Here is a 15,745-nt window from a genome sequence, read left to right as displayed (position 1 = left end):
TGGGCGGAGTTTCAGCCACGTGGGCCCCCGGGAACCAGGAGAAATGAGGGGGGGCTCATGAGCCCGGGGGCTCATCTTCGCATTTTACCCTACCATATCTCGGCCCCTGGTGGCGCTAGAGATTCCAAACCACTTCCAATCGACTCCCCGCCCACAAATTAGTATATGGGCGGAGTTTCAGCTCTCTAGGACCAATAATAAGGGGGGTGACAATACCAAAACTAGACACCTGGTGGCGCTAGAGATCCCAAACCACTTGCAATCGACTCCCCGCCCACTAATTAGTATATGGGCGGAGTTTCAGCAACGTGGGCCCCCGGGAACCAGGAGAAATGGGGGGGGGGCTCATGAGCCCGGGGGCTCATCTTCGCATTTTACCCTATTACCCTAACCTAACCCTAACCCTAACCCTAACCCTAACCCTAACCCTAACCTAACCCTAACCCTAACCCTAACCCTAACCCAAAAAAAACACAAGTCCCACCTCCAAAAAACACAAGTCCAACCTTAAAAAAAAAAAAAAAAAAAAAAAACACAAGTCCAACCTACAAAAAAAAAAAAAACACAAGTCCCACCCAAAAAAAACACAAGTCCCACCCAAAAAAAACACAAGTCCCACCTCCAAAAAACACAAGTCCAACCTTAAAAAAAAAAAAAAAAAAAAAAAAAAACACAAGTCCAACCTACAAAAAAAAAAAAAAAACACAAGTCCCACCCAAAAAAAACACAAGTCCCACCCAAAAAAAACACAAGTCCCACCTCCAAAAAAAACACAAGTCCCAACCCCAAAAACACAAGTCCCACCCACTGAAACTGTGAAAGTCAACCCTATTTGCAGTACCATATCTTGTCCCCTGGTGGCGCTAGAGATCCCAAACCACTTGCAATCGACTCCCCGCCCACTAATTAGTATGTGGGCGGAGTTTCAGCCACGTGGGCCCCCGGGAACCAGGAGAAATGAGGGGGGGCTCATGAGCCCGGGGGCTCATCTTCGCATTTTACCCTACCATATCTCGGCCCCTGGTGGCGCTAGAGATTCCAAACCACTTCCAATCGACTCCCCGCCCACAAATTAGTATATGGGCGGAGTTTCAGCTCTCTAGGACCAATAATAAGGGGGGTGACAATACCAAAACTAGACACCTGGTGGCGCTAGAGATCCCAAACCACTTGCAATCGACTCCCCGCCCACTAATTAGTATATGGGCGGAGTTTCAGCAACGTGGGCCCCCGGGAACCAGGAGAAATGGGGGGGGGGCTCATGAGCCCGGGGGCTCATCTTCGCATTTTACCCTATTACCTAACCTTAACCATAGTAGCCCTGTGGTTTTTACACCTGGTGGAGTTTGGTTTTGCCTAGCCTAATCGGATGTAGGCCTATACCTGCCCTTTCCCTAATCCCAACCATAGTAGCCCTGTGGTTTCTCTGGCCCTTTCCCTAACCTTAACCATAGTAGCTCTGTGGTTTTTTCACCTGGTGGAGTTTGGTTTGGCCTAGCCTAATTGGATGTAGGCCTATACCGGCCCTTTCCCTAACCCTAACCATAGTAGCCCTGTGGTTTTTACACCTGGTGGAGTTTGTTTTTTCCTAGCCTAATGGGATGTAGGCCTATACCTGCCCTGGGAGTCTTATGCTTGCTTTTTTGCTAATTAGAACCACAGGGGCAGTTATCCTCCACGCCTGTAGTACCGGGTTAGGCCGGTAGGGGCAAATTTGGGGGAAATGTCTCACCACGGTTGTGGGAATCACAACAAAAATTGGTTCGCCTTCGGGTATGGTAGAAGTGAGGAAGGCTGGAGTTAGACTGGAATGCAATTCAGGAGCCAGGGCATCCAGCGGTTGTTCTGTAATGGGATGATGTCGGTCTGGTCTTGCCTCGGCTCCGAGGGAGAAGAGCTGGTAGAAGCCTGGTGTAGGAGCCGAGTGTTCCTCATCCGCCAGTTCCGATACCCGCCCGATTGCAAGGTTCCTTTTTGGGTTATTTCTAAGTAAGGAGGTAAAAGAGAAGGAGACGGGGGGATTGGTTTTTTGGACATCGGTAAAATTCCAGAACTAGAACCCAACAACAATCGTGATTGTGGATCTGGTCTAATTCGATTAGCAATTGGTTACGGGACACTCGTCTTGGACTGATCATCCAGGATGGGCCGCCTCAGAGGAGGATGTCTGGTGTTTTAAAGGGCCGAAACATCCGGTGAATCTGAGGTACACTACTGATGAGAGTGTCCTGAATATTTTCCTTCATGCATCATCTGGGGGAATAGGAAAGGTACCTCGACGTGGATGGGAGAGTCGACAGGATTGAGTGGGGCCCCTGTCCAAGTGTAATGGGGTCCACACTCAATCAAACAGCGGAATCACAAAAGCAGGGTGATTCGATACCCACAGGGGAGATAGATGTTTCCCATTATAAGTCCTGAAGTTCGAACCCGACAGAGTAGTCAGACAAGCGTCGGCCAGTGCTTTTCCTCAGTCCCGGAACCCTTTTGAAAAACCAGGAGGGGGAAGGGCTGTTGTAATATCCTCAAAAAACCTAACCTTGCCAGAGCCTCGGACATGACATACCGGGGTGTATCCAGTAGGTGGATATTGGGACGAAGGGTTTTTATTGAACTAGTTGGAGGAGAAATCATTTGGGTTTTGTTTTCAGAAAAAGAAGACAAGTCGGAAGCAATGGAAAGGGAGGAAAAACGTAGGAGGGGAGGACGAGAAGACTGTACTCAAGGAGCATTTCAAACAACACGGGTTACACAAGTGGAGAATAAGGGGTCTGGAACATGATTCTAGGTGGACGCTAAGACAGAGGCTATGCAAAGAATACATCTGGGAGTTGGAAATATATATAAAAAAATAAAGAATGGTGCATCCTCTCCGATCCCGTTCTGGTCCATGGGGCCGGGGGGGGACCGGAAGAGGAGGATGAACACGGGTTTAAGCAAGCCCTGAGGGGGGTGCTGGTCCTAAGCAGGTCAGACACCGCCTGGTTCATTCCTTTCGCAGTGGAGTTTGACTAGCCTATTTAAGAAGACAAGTCGGAAGCAATGGAAAGGGAGGAAAAACGTAGGAGGGGAGGACGAGAAGACTGTACTCAAGGAGCATTTCAAACAACACGGGTTACACAAGTGGAGAATAAGGGGTCTGGAACATGATTCTAGGTGGCCTATACCTGCCTGTTCCCTAAACCCAACCGTAGGAGCCCTGTGGTCTGTACACCTGGTGGAGTTGGGTTTTGCCTAGCCTAATTGGATGTTGGCCTATACCTGCCCTTTCCCTAACCCCAACCATAGTAGCCCTGTGGTTTTTTACACCTGGTGGAGTGTGGTTTTTTCCTAAGCCTAATTGGATGTAGGCCTATACCTGCCCTTTCCCTAACCCCAACCAGAGTGGCCCTGTGGTTTTTACACCTGGTGGAGTTTGGTTGTGCCTAGCCTAATTGGATATAGGCCTATACCGGCCCTTTCCCTAAACCCTAACCATAGTAGGCCTGGGGTTTTTACACCTGGTGGAGTTTGGTTTTGCCTAGCCTAATGGGATGTAGGCCTATACCGGCCCTTTCCCTAACCCTAACCATAGTAGCCCTGTGGTTTTTTCACCTGGTGGAGTTTGGTTTTGCCTAGCCTAATTGGATGTAGGCCTATACCGGCCCTTTCCCTAACCTTAACCATAGTAGCTCTGTGATTTTTACACCTGGTGGTGTTTGGTTTTGCCTAGCCTAATTGGATGTAGGCCTATACCGGCCCTTTCCCTAACCCTAACCATAGTAGCCCTGTGGTTTTTACACCTGGTGGAGTTTGGTTTTGCCTAGCCTAATTGGATGTAGGCCTATACCTGCCCTTTCCCTAATCCCAACCATAGTAGCCCTGTGGTTTTTACACCTGGAGGAGTTTGGTTGTGCCTAGCCTAATTGGATATAGGCCTATACCGACCCTTTCCCTAACCCTAACCATAGTAGCCCTGTGGTTTTTTCACCTGGTGGAGTTTGGTTTTGCCTAGCCTAATTGGATGTAGGCCTATACCGGCCCTTTCCCTAACCCTAACCATAGTAGCTCTGTGGTTTTTACACCTGGTGGAGTTTGGTTTTGCCTAGCCTAATTGGATGTAGGCCTATACCGGCCCTTTCCCTAACCTTAACCATAGTAGCCCTGTGGTTTTTACACCTGGTGGAGTTTGGTTTTGCCTAGCCTAATCGGATGTAGGCCTATACCTGCCCTTTCCCTAATCCCAACCATAGTAGCCCTGTGGTTTCTCTGGCCCTTTCCCTAACCTTAACCATAGTAGCTCTGTGGTTTTTTCACCTGGTGGAGTTTGGTTTGGCCTAGCCTAATTGGATGTAGGCCTATACCGGCCCTTTCCCTAACCCTAACCATAGTAGCCCTGTGGTTTTTACACCTGGTGGAGTTTGTTTTTTCCTAGCCTAATGGGATGTAGGCCTATACCTGCCCTGGGAGTCTTATGCTTGCTTTTTTGCTAATTAGAACCACAGGGGCAGTTATCCTCCACGCCTGTAGTACCGGGTTAGGCCGGTAGGGGCAAATTTGGGGGAAATGTCTCACCACGGTTGTGGGAATCACAACAAAAATTGGTTCGCCTTCGGGTATGGTAGAAGTGAGGAAGGCTGGAGTTAGACTGGAATGCAATTCAGGAGCCAGGGCATCCAGCGGTTGTTCTGTAATGGGATGATGTCGGTCTGGTCTTGCCTCGGCTCCGAGGGAGAAGAGCTGGTAGAAGCCTGGTGTAGGAGCCGAGTGTTCCTCATCCGCCAGTTCCGATACCCGCCCGATTGCAAGGTTCCTTTTTGGGTTATTTCTAAGTAAGGAGGTAAAAGAGAAGGAGACGGGGGGATTGGTTTTTTGGACATCGGTAAAATTCCAGAACTAGAACCCAACAACAATCGTGATTGTGGATCTGGTCTAATTCGATTAGCAATTGGTTACGGGACACTCGTCTTGGACTGATCATCCAGGATGGGCCGCCTCAGAGGAGGATGTCTGGTGTTTTAAAGGGCCGAAACATCCGGTGAATCTGAGGTACACTACTGATGAGAGTGTCCTGAATATTTTCCTTCATGCATCATCTGGGGGAATAGGAAAGGTACCTCGACGTGGATGGGAGAGTCGACAGGATTGAGTGGGGCCCCTGTCCAAGTGTAATGGGGTCCACACTCAATCAAACAGCGGAATCACAAAAGCAGGGTGATTCGATACCCACAGGGGAGATAGATGTTTCCCATTATAAGTCCTGAAGTTCGAACCCGACAGAGTAGTCAGACAAGCGTCGGCCAGTGCTTTTCCTCAGTCCCGGAACCCTTTTGAAAAACCAGGAGGGGGAAGGGCTGTTGTAATATCCTCAAAAAACCTAACCTTGCCAGAGCCTCGGACATGACATACCGGGGTGTATCCAGTAGGTGGATATTGGGACGAAGGGTTTTTATTGAACTAGTTGGAGGAGAAATCATTTGGGTTTTGTTTTCAGAAAAAGAAGACAAGTCGGAAGCAATGGAAAGGGAGGAAAAACGTAGGAGGGGAGGACGAGAAGACTGTACTCAAGGAGCATTTCAAACAACACGGGTTACACAAGTGGAGAATAAGGGGTCTGGAACATGATTCTAGGTGGACGCTAAGACAGAGGCTATGCAAAGAATACATCTGGGAGTTGGAAATATATATAAAAAAATAAAGAATGGTGCATCCTCTCCGATCCCGTTCTGGTCCATGGGGCCGGGGGGGGACCGGAAGAGGAGGATGAACACGGGTTTAAGCAAGCCCTGAGGGGGGTGCTGGTCCTAAGCAGGTCAGACACCGCCTGGTTCATTCCTTTCGCAGTGGAGTTTGACTAGCCTATTTAAGAAGACAAGTCGGAAGCAATGGAAAGGGAGGAAAAACGTAGGAGGGGAGGACGAGAAGACTGTACTCAAGGAGCATTTCAAACAACACGGGTTACACAAGTGGAGAATAAGGGGTCTGGAACATGATTCTAGGTGGCCTATACCTGCCTGTTCCCTAAACCCAACCGTAGGAGCCCTGTGGTCTGTACACCTGGTGGAGTTGGGTTTTGCCTAGCCTAATTGGATGTTGGCCTATACCTGCCCTTTCCCTAACCCCAACCATAGTAGCCCTGTGGTTTTTTACACCTGGTGGAGTGTGGTTTTTTCCTAAGCCTAATTGGATGTAGGCCTATACCTGCCCTTTCCCTAACCCCAACCAGAGTGGCCCTGTGGTTTTTACACCTGGTGGAGTTTGGTTGTGCCTAGCCTAATTGGATATAGGCCTATACCGGCCCTTTCCCTAAACCCTAACCATAGTAGGCCTGGGGTTTTTACACCTGGTGGAGTTTGGTTTTGCCTAGCCTAATGGGATGTAGGCCTATACCGGCCCTTTCCCTAACCCTAACCATAGTAGCCCTGTGGTTTTTTCACCTGGTGGAGTTTGGTTTTGCCTAGCCTAATTGGATGTAGGCCTATACCGGCCCTTTCCCTAACCTTAACCATAGTAGCTCTGTGATTTTTACACCTGGTGGTGTTTGGTTTTGCCTAGCCTAATTGGATGTAGGCCTATACCGGCCCTTTCCCTAACCCTAACCATAGTAGCCCTGTGGTTTTTACACCTGGTGGAGTTTGGTTTTGCCTAGCCTAATTGGATGTAGGCCTATACCTGCCCTTTCCCTAATCCCAACCATAGTAGCCCTGTGGTTTTTACACCTGGAGGAGTTTGGTTGTGCCTAGCCTAATTGGATATAGGCCTATACCGACCCTTTCCCTAACCCTAACCATAGTAGCCCTGTGGTTTTTTCACCTGGTGGAGTTTGGTTTTGCCTAGCCTAATTGGATGTAGGCCTATACCGGCCCTTTCCCTAACCCTAACCATAGTAGCTCTGTGGTTTTTACACCTGGTGGAGTTTGGTTTTGCCTAGCCTAATTGGATGTAGGCCTATACCGGCCCTTTCCCTAACCTTAACCATAGTAGCCCTGTGGTTTTTACACCTGGTGGAGTTTGGTTTTGCCTAGCCTAATCGGATGTAGGCCTATACCTGCCCTTTCCCTAATCCCAACCATAGTAGCCCTGTGGTTTCTCTGGCCCTTTCCCTAACCTTAACCATAGTAGCTCTGTGGTTTTTTCACCTGGTGGAGTTTGGTTTGGCCTAGCCTAATTGGATGTAGGCCTATACCGGCCCTTTCCCTAACCCTAACCATAGTAGCCCTGTGGTTTTTACACCTGGTGGAGTTTGTTTTTTCCTAGCCTAATGGGATGTAGGCCTATACCTGCCCTGGGAGTCTTATGCTTGCTTTTTTGCTAATTAGAACCACAGGGGCAGTTATCCTCCACGCCTGTAGTACCGGGTTAGGCCGGTAGGGGCAAATTTGGGGGAAATGTCTCACCACGGTTGTGGGAATCACAACAAAAATTGGTTCGCCTTCGGGTATGGTAGAAGTGAGGAAGGCTGGAGTTAGACTGGAATGCAATTCAGGAGCCAGGGCATCCAGCGGTTGTTCTGTAATGGGATGATGTCGGTCTGGTCTTGCCTCGGCTCCGAGGGAGAAGAGCTGGTAGAAGCCTGGTGTAGGAGCCGAGTGTTCCTCATCCGCCAGTTCCGATACCCGCCCGATTGCAAGGTTCCTTTTTGGGTTATTTCTAAGTAAGGAGGTAAAAGAGAAGGAGACGGGGGGATTGGTTTTTTGGACATCGGTAAAATTCCAGAACTAGAACCCAACAACAATCGTGATTGTGGATCTGGTCTAATTCGATTAGCAATTGGTTACGGGACACTCGTCTTGGACTGATCATCCAGGATGGGCCGCCTCAGAGGAGGATGTCTGGTGTTTTAAAGGGCCGAAACATCCGGTGAATCTGAGGTACACTACTGATGAGAGTGTCCTGAATATTTTCCTTCATGCATCATCTGGGGGAATAGGAAAGGTACCTCGACGTGGATGGGAGAGTCGACAGGATTGAGTGGGGCCCCTGTCCAAGTGTAATGGGGTCCACACTCAATCAAACAGCGGAATCACAAAAGCAGGGTGATTCGATACCCACAGGGGAGATAGATGTTTCCCATTATAAGTCCTGAAGTTCGAACCCGACAGAGTAGTCAGACAAGCGTCGGCCAGTGCTTTTCCTCAGTCCCGGAACCCTTTTGAAAAACCAGGAGGGGGAAGGGCTGTTGTAATATCCTCAAAAAACCTAACCTTGCCAGAGCCTCGGACATGACATACCGGGGTGTATCCAGTAGGTGGATATTGGGACGAAGGGTTTTTATTGAACTAGTTGGAGGAGAAATCATTTGGGTTTTGTTTTCAGAAAAAGAAGACAAGTCGGAAGCAATGGAAAGGGAGGAAAAACGTAGGAGGGGAGGACGAGAAGACTGTACTCAAGGAGCATTTCAAACAACACGGGTTACACAAGTGGAGAATAAGGGGTCTGGAACATGATTCTAGGTGGACGCTAAGACAGAGGCTATGCAAAGAATACATCTGGGAGTTGGAAATATATATAAAAAAATAAAGAATGGTGCATCCTCTCCGATCCCGTTCTGGTCCATGGGGCCGGGGGGGGACCGGAAGAGGAGGATGAACACGGGTTTAAGCAAGCCCTGAGGGGGGTGCTGGTCCTAAGCAGGTCAGACACCGCCTGGTTCATTCCTTTCGCAGTGGAGTTTGACTAGCCTATTTAAGAAGACAAGTCGGAAGCAATGGAAAGGGAGGAAAAACGTAGGAGGGGAGGACGAGAAGACTGTACTCAAGGAGCATTTCAAACAACACGGGTTACACAAGTGGAGAATAAGGGGTCTGGAACATGATTCTAGGTGGCCTATACCTGCCTGTTCCCTAAACCCAACCGTAGGAGCCCTGTGGTCTGTACACCTGGTGGAGTTGGGTTTTGCCTAGCCTAATTGGATGTTGGCCTATACCTGCCCTTTCCCTAACCCCAACCATAGTAGCCCTGTGGTTTTTTACACCTGGTGGAGTGTGGTTTTTTCCTAAGCCTAATTGGATGTAGGCCTATACCTGCCCTTTCCCTAACCCCAACCAGAGTGGCCCTGTGGTTTTTACACCTGGTGGAGTTTGGTTGTGCCTAGCCTAATTGGATATAGGCCTATACCGGCCCTTTCCCTAAACCCTAACCATAGTAGGCCTGGGGTTTTTACACCTGGTGGAGTTTGGTTTTGCCTAGCCTAATGGGATGTAGGCCTATACCGGCCCTTTCCCTAACCCTAACCATAGTAGCCCTGTGGTTTTTTCACCTGGTGGAGTTTGGTTTTGCCTAGCCTAATTGGATGTAGGCCTATACCGGCCCTTTCCCTAACCTTAACCATAGTAGCTCTGTGATTTTTACACCTGGTGGTGTTTGGTTTTGCCTAGCCTAATTGGATGTAGGCCTATACCGGCCCTTTCCCTAACCCTAACCATAGTAGCCCTGTGGTTTTTACACCTGGTGGAGTTTGGTTTTGCCTAGCCTAATTGGATGTAGGCCTATACCTGCCCTTTCCCTAATCCCAACCATAGTAGCCCTGTGGTTTTTACACCTGGAGGAGTTTGGTTGTGCCTAGCCTAATTGGATATAGGCCTATACCGACCCTTTCCCTAACCCTAACCATAGTAGCCCTGTGGTTTTTTCACCTGGTGGAGTTTGGTTTTGCCTAGCCTAATTGGATGTAGGCCTATACCGGCCCTTTCCCTAACCCTAACCATAGTAGCTCTGTGGTTTTTACACCTGGTGGAGTTTGGTTTTGCCTAGCCTAATTGGATGTAGGCCTATACCGGCCCTTTCCCTAACCTTAACCATAGTAGCCCTGTGGTTTTTACACCTGGTGGAGTTTGGTTTTGCCTAGCCTAATCGGATGTAGGCCTATACCTGCCCTTTCCCTAATCCCAACCATAGTAGCCCTGTGGTTTCTCTGGCCCTTTCCCTAACCTTAACCATAGTAGCTCTGTGGTTTTTTCACCTGGTGGAGTTTGGTTTGGCCTAGCCTAATTGGATGTAGGCCTATACCGGCCCTTTCCCTAACCCTAACCATAGTAGCCCTGTGGTTTTTACACCTGGTGGAGTTTGTTTTTTCCTAGCCTAATGGGATGTAGGCCTATACCTGCCCTGGGAGTCTTATGCTTGCTTTTTTGCTAATTAGAACCACAGGGGCAGTTATCCTCCACGCCTGTAGTACCGGGTTAGGCCGGTAGGGGCAAATTTGGGGGAAATGTCTCACCACGGTTGTGGGAATCACAACAAAAATTGGTTCGCCTTCGGGTATGGTAGAAGTGAGGAAGGCTGGAGTTAGACTGGAATGCAATTCAGGAGCCAGGGCATCCAGCGGTTGTTCTGTAATGGGATGATGTCGGTCTGGTCTTGCCTCGGCTCCGAGGGAGAAGAGCTGGTAGAAGCCTGGTGTAGGAGCCGAGTGTTCCTCATCCGCCAGTTCCGATACCCGCCCGATTGCAAGGTTCCTTTTTGGGTTATTTCTAAGTAAGGAGGTAAAAGAGAAGGAGACGGGGGGATTGGTTTTTTGGACATCGGTAAAATTCCAGAACTAGAACCCAACAACAATCGTGATTGTGGATCTGGTCTAATTCGATTAGCAATTGGTTACGGGACACTCGTCTTGGACTGATCATCCAGGATGGGCCGCCTCAGAGGAGGATGTCTGGTGTTTTAAAGGGCCGAAACATCCGGTGAATCTGAGGTACACTACTGATGAGAGTGTCCTGAATATTTTCCTTCATGCATCATCTGGGGGAATAGGAAAGGTACCTCGACGTGGATGGGAGAGTCGACAGGATTGAGTGGGGCCCCTGTCCAAGTGTAATGGGGTCCACACTCAATCAAACAGCGGAATCACAAAAGCAGGGTGATTCGATACCCACAGGGGAGATAGATGTTTCCCATTATAAGTCCTGAAGTTCGAACCCGACAGAGTAGTCAGACAAGCGTCGGCCAGTGCTTTTCCTCAGTCCCGGAACCCTTTTGAAAAACCAGGAGGGGGAAGGGCTGTTGTAATATCCTCAAAAAACCTAACCCTAACCCTAACCCTAACCCTAACCCTAACCCTAACCCTAACCCTAACCCTAACCCTAACCTCTTACCCCTCTTACCCCTCTTACCCCTCTTACCCCTCTTACCCCTCTTACCCCTCTTACCCCTCTTACCCCTCTTACCCCTCTTACCCCTCTTACCCCTCTTACCCCTCTTACCCCTCTTACCCCTCTTACCCCTCTTACCCCTCTTACCCCTCTTACCCCTCTTACCCCTCTTACCCCTCTTACCCCTCTTACCCCTCTTACCCCTCTTACCCCTCTTACCCCTCTTACCCCTCTTACCCCTCTTACCCCTCTTACCCCTCTTACCCCTCTTACCCCTCTTACCCCTCTTACCCCTCTTACCCCTCTTACCCCTCTTACCCCTCTTACCCCTCTTACCCCTCTTACCCCTCTTACCCCTGCAAAAAAAAATTAGAAAAATAAAAAAATTTAAAATAAATTTATTTTATTATTTTTCTGAATACAAATTATTAAACTCTTTACAATAAAACAAAAATGCATTAAAATCAATCAACGGTATAAATAAAAGTAAAAAACAAAATAAAAAAGACCAACAAAACAAAAAATAAAATCCATTAAAAGTCAATCAACAGCAAAAATAAGTCATTGAAATAAAAAAATTAAAATTAAAAAAAATCACAATAAAAGTCAATCAGCATAAATACAATTATGACAAAAATAAAAAAATAAAAAATAAAATATAAAACACATTAAGTCAACCAACAGCATAAATAAATAAAAAAATTTACAATAAAACAGAAACACATGGTCAATCAACAGCATAAACACAACACATTCACATCTAATTCACATCTATACATAAGGGTAAAAAATAAAATGAGCATTAAATAAAATGAGCATCAAGTTACAAGTAAACTTACAAAGGAAATAGAAATATACAAAGGAAATAGAGCTATACAACAGTACTAGAAGAAATCAAAAAAATTAAAAACCATAATAAAAAGAGGCAGCGGATGATTGGCAGCTTAATGTGGAGCTGGAGAGAGCTGTGACCAAGGCAGGTGCTGACAGAGGGAATCATCACAGTGGAGATAATGGACGGAATAGTGAGGCAGAACATGGCAGGAAGCCCCAACAAGGTCACACGGATGTAGGGCCATAGCACAGTTGATAAAAAAAGATAGGTAGATCTTTGGTAAATGGGCCAGGCAGAACCCAGGGGACAACAAAAAGAGATGGGGATCTAGGCAGAGCTAACCCAAGGCAAGACCACTGCACTGCAGGACAGAGGCAGAATCAGAGGGGTTGAAGGAATAAGGCAAGACCCCCAATACAGCTTGAGAGATAACTGCCCATGGTGGAACGGATAGGTCGACAGAGTGAAAGTTAAGTCCGGGGCAGAGGATCAACACCTAGACGGAGCTGGTAATCTGGAATACAAAGGTGGACCCAAGGTACAATGAAGGATGAGCCAAAAGGCTGCAAGGAGCAAGGGGACACAGGCCCCATTAACTAGATAACATGGGTACAGGAGGCGGGAGGAGCATCAATGAGAGGCTTCATGCTGAGTGAGAAGGACATCAGACTGGACTGTTTAAACAGCTGGAGGGACCGGCCAACACAGGATAACGGGTTATAAAAAAAGATTATAACCTGACAAGTACTTTACAGTAATTTTGAAAATGTTTAAAAACTAAAATGAAAAACAAAACAAAGTGTAGCAAAATACAAGACAAGCTTACAACTTGCATACAAAGCTTTACAATATAAGAAGGAGCAAATAATGGCATAAAAGGTAACAGATAATGTAAGAAACAAGTTAAAAGGTATTTATTAACAATAAAAACAATGCTTTAAAAATAAAGATCTAAATATAAAATAAATGCAAAGACAGACAAAATGGTCATAAAATAGAAAGTCAAATGGAACAAGAGGAGAAACCATAGTTTGTATGTACCTTTTTTAATTAAGATAAATACAAAATTAGTACAATGTAAATAAAACACTTAAGAAAAAAAGTGTCTGCGCAGGAGGCATCCCTATATTTTGTAGCTTAAGTGACTTTGATTTGCACCTGCAGTTGATAGACTCATGAGGTGCAGGGTGAAAAATCAACCTTGGACAAGTCCCACCCACCCAAGTCCAACAGCTGAACACTTGAAAAGAAAGATCTCCAGTTTTCCAGAAGTTCATGAAAATTAATCAAGTACCCAGAAAACTCAATAACCATCCCATCAGGGAGAACAAAATTCAAACAGGCTGAATGAAATAGCAGCATCAGCCACAAATAAAAATGAGCACAAGAACATAAAGATGAATCAAAGCAGAAAAAGGGTGTAGTAGGACAGCCACTAATGCGAACATACAGAAGACAGTCAGAATATAAACAGGCACATACATTTACAAAACACACAAACAGTAAAGGCAAACCTTTTATAAAGTACATTTAAATACAAAATACAACTGTTCCAGAAAAATAGGAATGGGCATAAAAATGGTCAATGGGACTGGGCCATAAAACAGCACAATGGCTTACATTCAATCATAAAAAGCCAATAAAACTAAAATAGGCTTAGGGAAAATGCAAAGACAAGAGCAGTGATAGTTCAAATGCAAAGGAAAGAGATCAAAATACAAATGATGGGAAAAAAAATGCACAAATACAAAAAGTGCCATTGAGACCATGATAAGGACATAAGTGGCCAAGCCATAAATACAAAAGCAAATGTTGTCCAATCAATTTCATGACATTAATAAATTTTCTCTTTATTAAAAAGTGCTCCTGTGTTAAAAGTAACTTTTCGAAAAGTAACTTTTCGAAAAGTAACTTTTCGAAAAGTAACTTTTCGAAAAGTAACTTTTCGAAAAGTAACTTTTCGAAAAGTAACTTTTCGAAAAGTAACTTTTCGAAAAGTAACTTTTCAAAAAGTAACTTTTCAAAAAGTAACTTTTCAAAAAGTAACTTTTCAAAAAGTAACTTTTCAAAAAGTAACTTTTCAAAAAGTAACTTTTCAAAAAGTAACTTTTCAAAAAGTAACTTTTCAAAAAGTAACTTTTCAAAAAGTAACTTTTCAAAAAGTAACTTTTCAAAAAGTAACTTTTCAAAAAGTAACTTTTCAAAAAGTAACTTTTCAAAAAGTAACTTTTCAAAAAGTAACTTTTCAAAAAGTAACTTTTCAAAAAGTAACTTTTCAAAAAGTAACTTTTCAAAAAGTAACTTTTCAAAAAGTAATTTTTACAAAAAGTAACTTTTCAAAAAGTAACTTTTCAAAAAGTAACTTTTCAAAAAGTAACTTTTCAAAAAGTAACTTTCCAAAAAGTAACTTTCCAAAAAGTAACTTTCCAAAAAGTAACTTTCCAAAAAGTAACTTTCCAAAAAGTAACTTTCCAAAAAGTAACTTTCCAAAAAGTAACTTACCCACCAAAATAAAAAAATACATTAAAAGTCAAATCAAAAGCATAAATATAAAATAAAAAAATAAACACATTAATTCAATCAACAGCATAAAAATAAAAAGGAGCATTTAGTTACAACTAAACTTACAAAGGAAATAGAAATACAAAGGAAACAGAAATATACAACAGTACTAGAAGAAATCAAAAGAAATTGAAAACAGTATTAAATAAGAGACAGAGGATGATTGACATTTTGATGTGGAGCTTGAAAGAGCTGTGACCAAGGGATGTGCTGACAGAGGGAATCACCACAGAGGAGATTATGGAGGGAATATGGAGGCAGAACATGGCAGGAAGCCCCAACAAGGTCACCAGGATGTAGGGCCGTAGCACAGTCAATAAAAGGATAGGTGGACCTTTGGTAAATGGACCAAGCAGAACCCAGGGGACAACAAAATGAGATGGAGCCATTAGAGATGAGGATTTAGGCAGAGCTGAAGACCCAAGGCAAGACCACTGCACTGCAGGGCAGAGGCAGAACCACAGAGGTTGAAGGAATAAGGCAAGACCCCCGATACAGCTTGAGGGATAACTGCCCATGGTGGAACGGATAGGTCGACAGAGTGAAAGTTAAGTCCGGGGCTTGGCACAAAGACAGAGGATCAACACCTAGGCGGAGCTGGTAATCTGGAATACAAAGGTTGACCCAAGGTGCAATGAAGGATGAGGCAAAAGGCTGCAAGGAGCCAGCGGACACAGGCCCCATTAAATAGAGAACATGGGTAGAGGAGGCGGGAGGAGCATCAATGAGAGGCTTCATGCTGAGTGAGAAGGACATCAGACTGGACTGTTTAAACAGCTGGAGGGACCAGCCAACACAGGATAATGGGTTATAAAAAAAGAAAAAAAAGATTATAACCTGACAAGTACTTTACAGTAATTTTGAAAATGTTTAAAAACTAAAATGAAAAACAAAACAAAGTGCAACAAAATACAAGACAAGTTTACAACTTTCATACAAAGCTTTACAATATAAGAAGGGGCAAACAATGGCATAAAAGGTAACAGAATGTAAGAAACAAGTTAAAAGGTATTTATTAACAATAAAAACAATGCTTTAAAATAAAGATCTAAATATAAAATAAATGCAAAGACAGACAAAAGGGTCATAAAATAGAAAGTCAAATGGAACAAGAGGAGAAACCATAGTTTGGGTGTCCCTTTAATTAAGATAAATACAAAATTAGTACAATGTAAATAAAACACTTAAGAAAAAAAAAGTGTCTGCACGGGAGGCATCCCTATGTATTGTAGCTTAAGTGACTTTGATTTGCACCTGCAGTTGATAGACTCATGAGGTG

This window comes from Pimephales promelas, chromosome 6, assembly GCF_988280905.1.
Source record: "Pimephales promelas chromosome 6, fPimPro1.hap1.1, whole genome shotgun sequence".
NCBI lineage: Eukaryota > Metazoa > Chordata > Actinopteri > Cypriniformes > Leuciscidae > Pimephales > Pimephales promelas.
Note: the sequence above shows the minus strand (reverse complement) of the source record.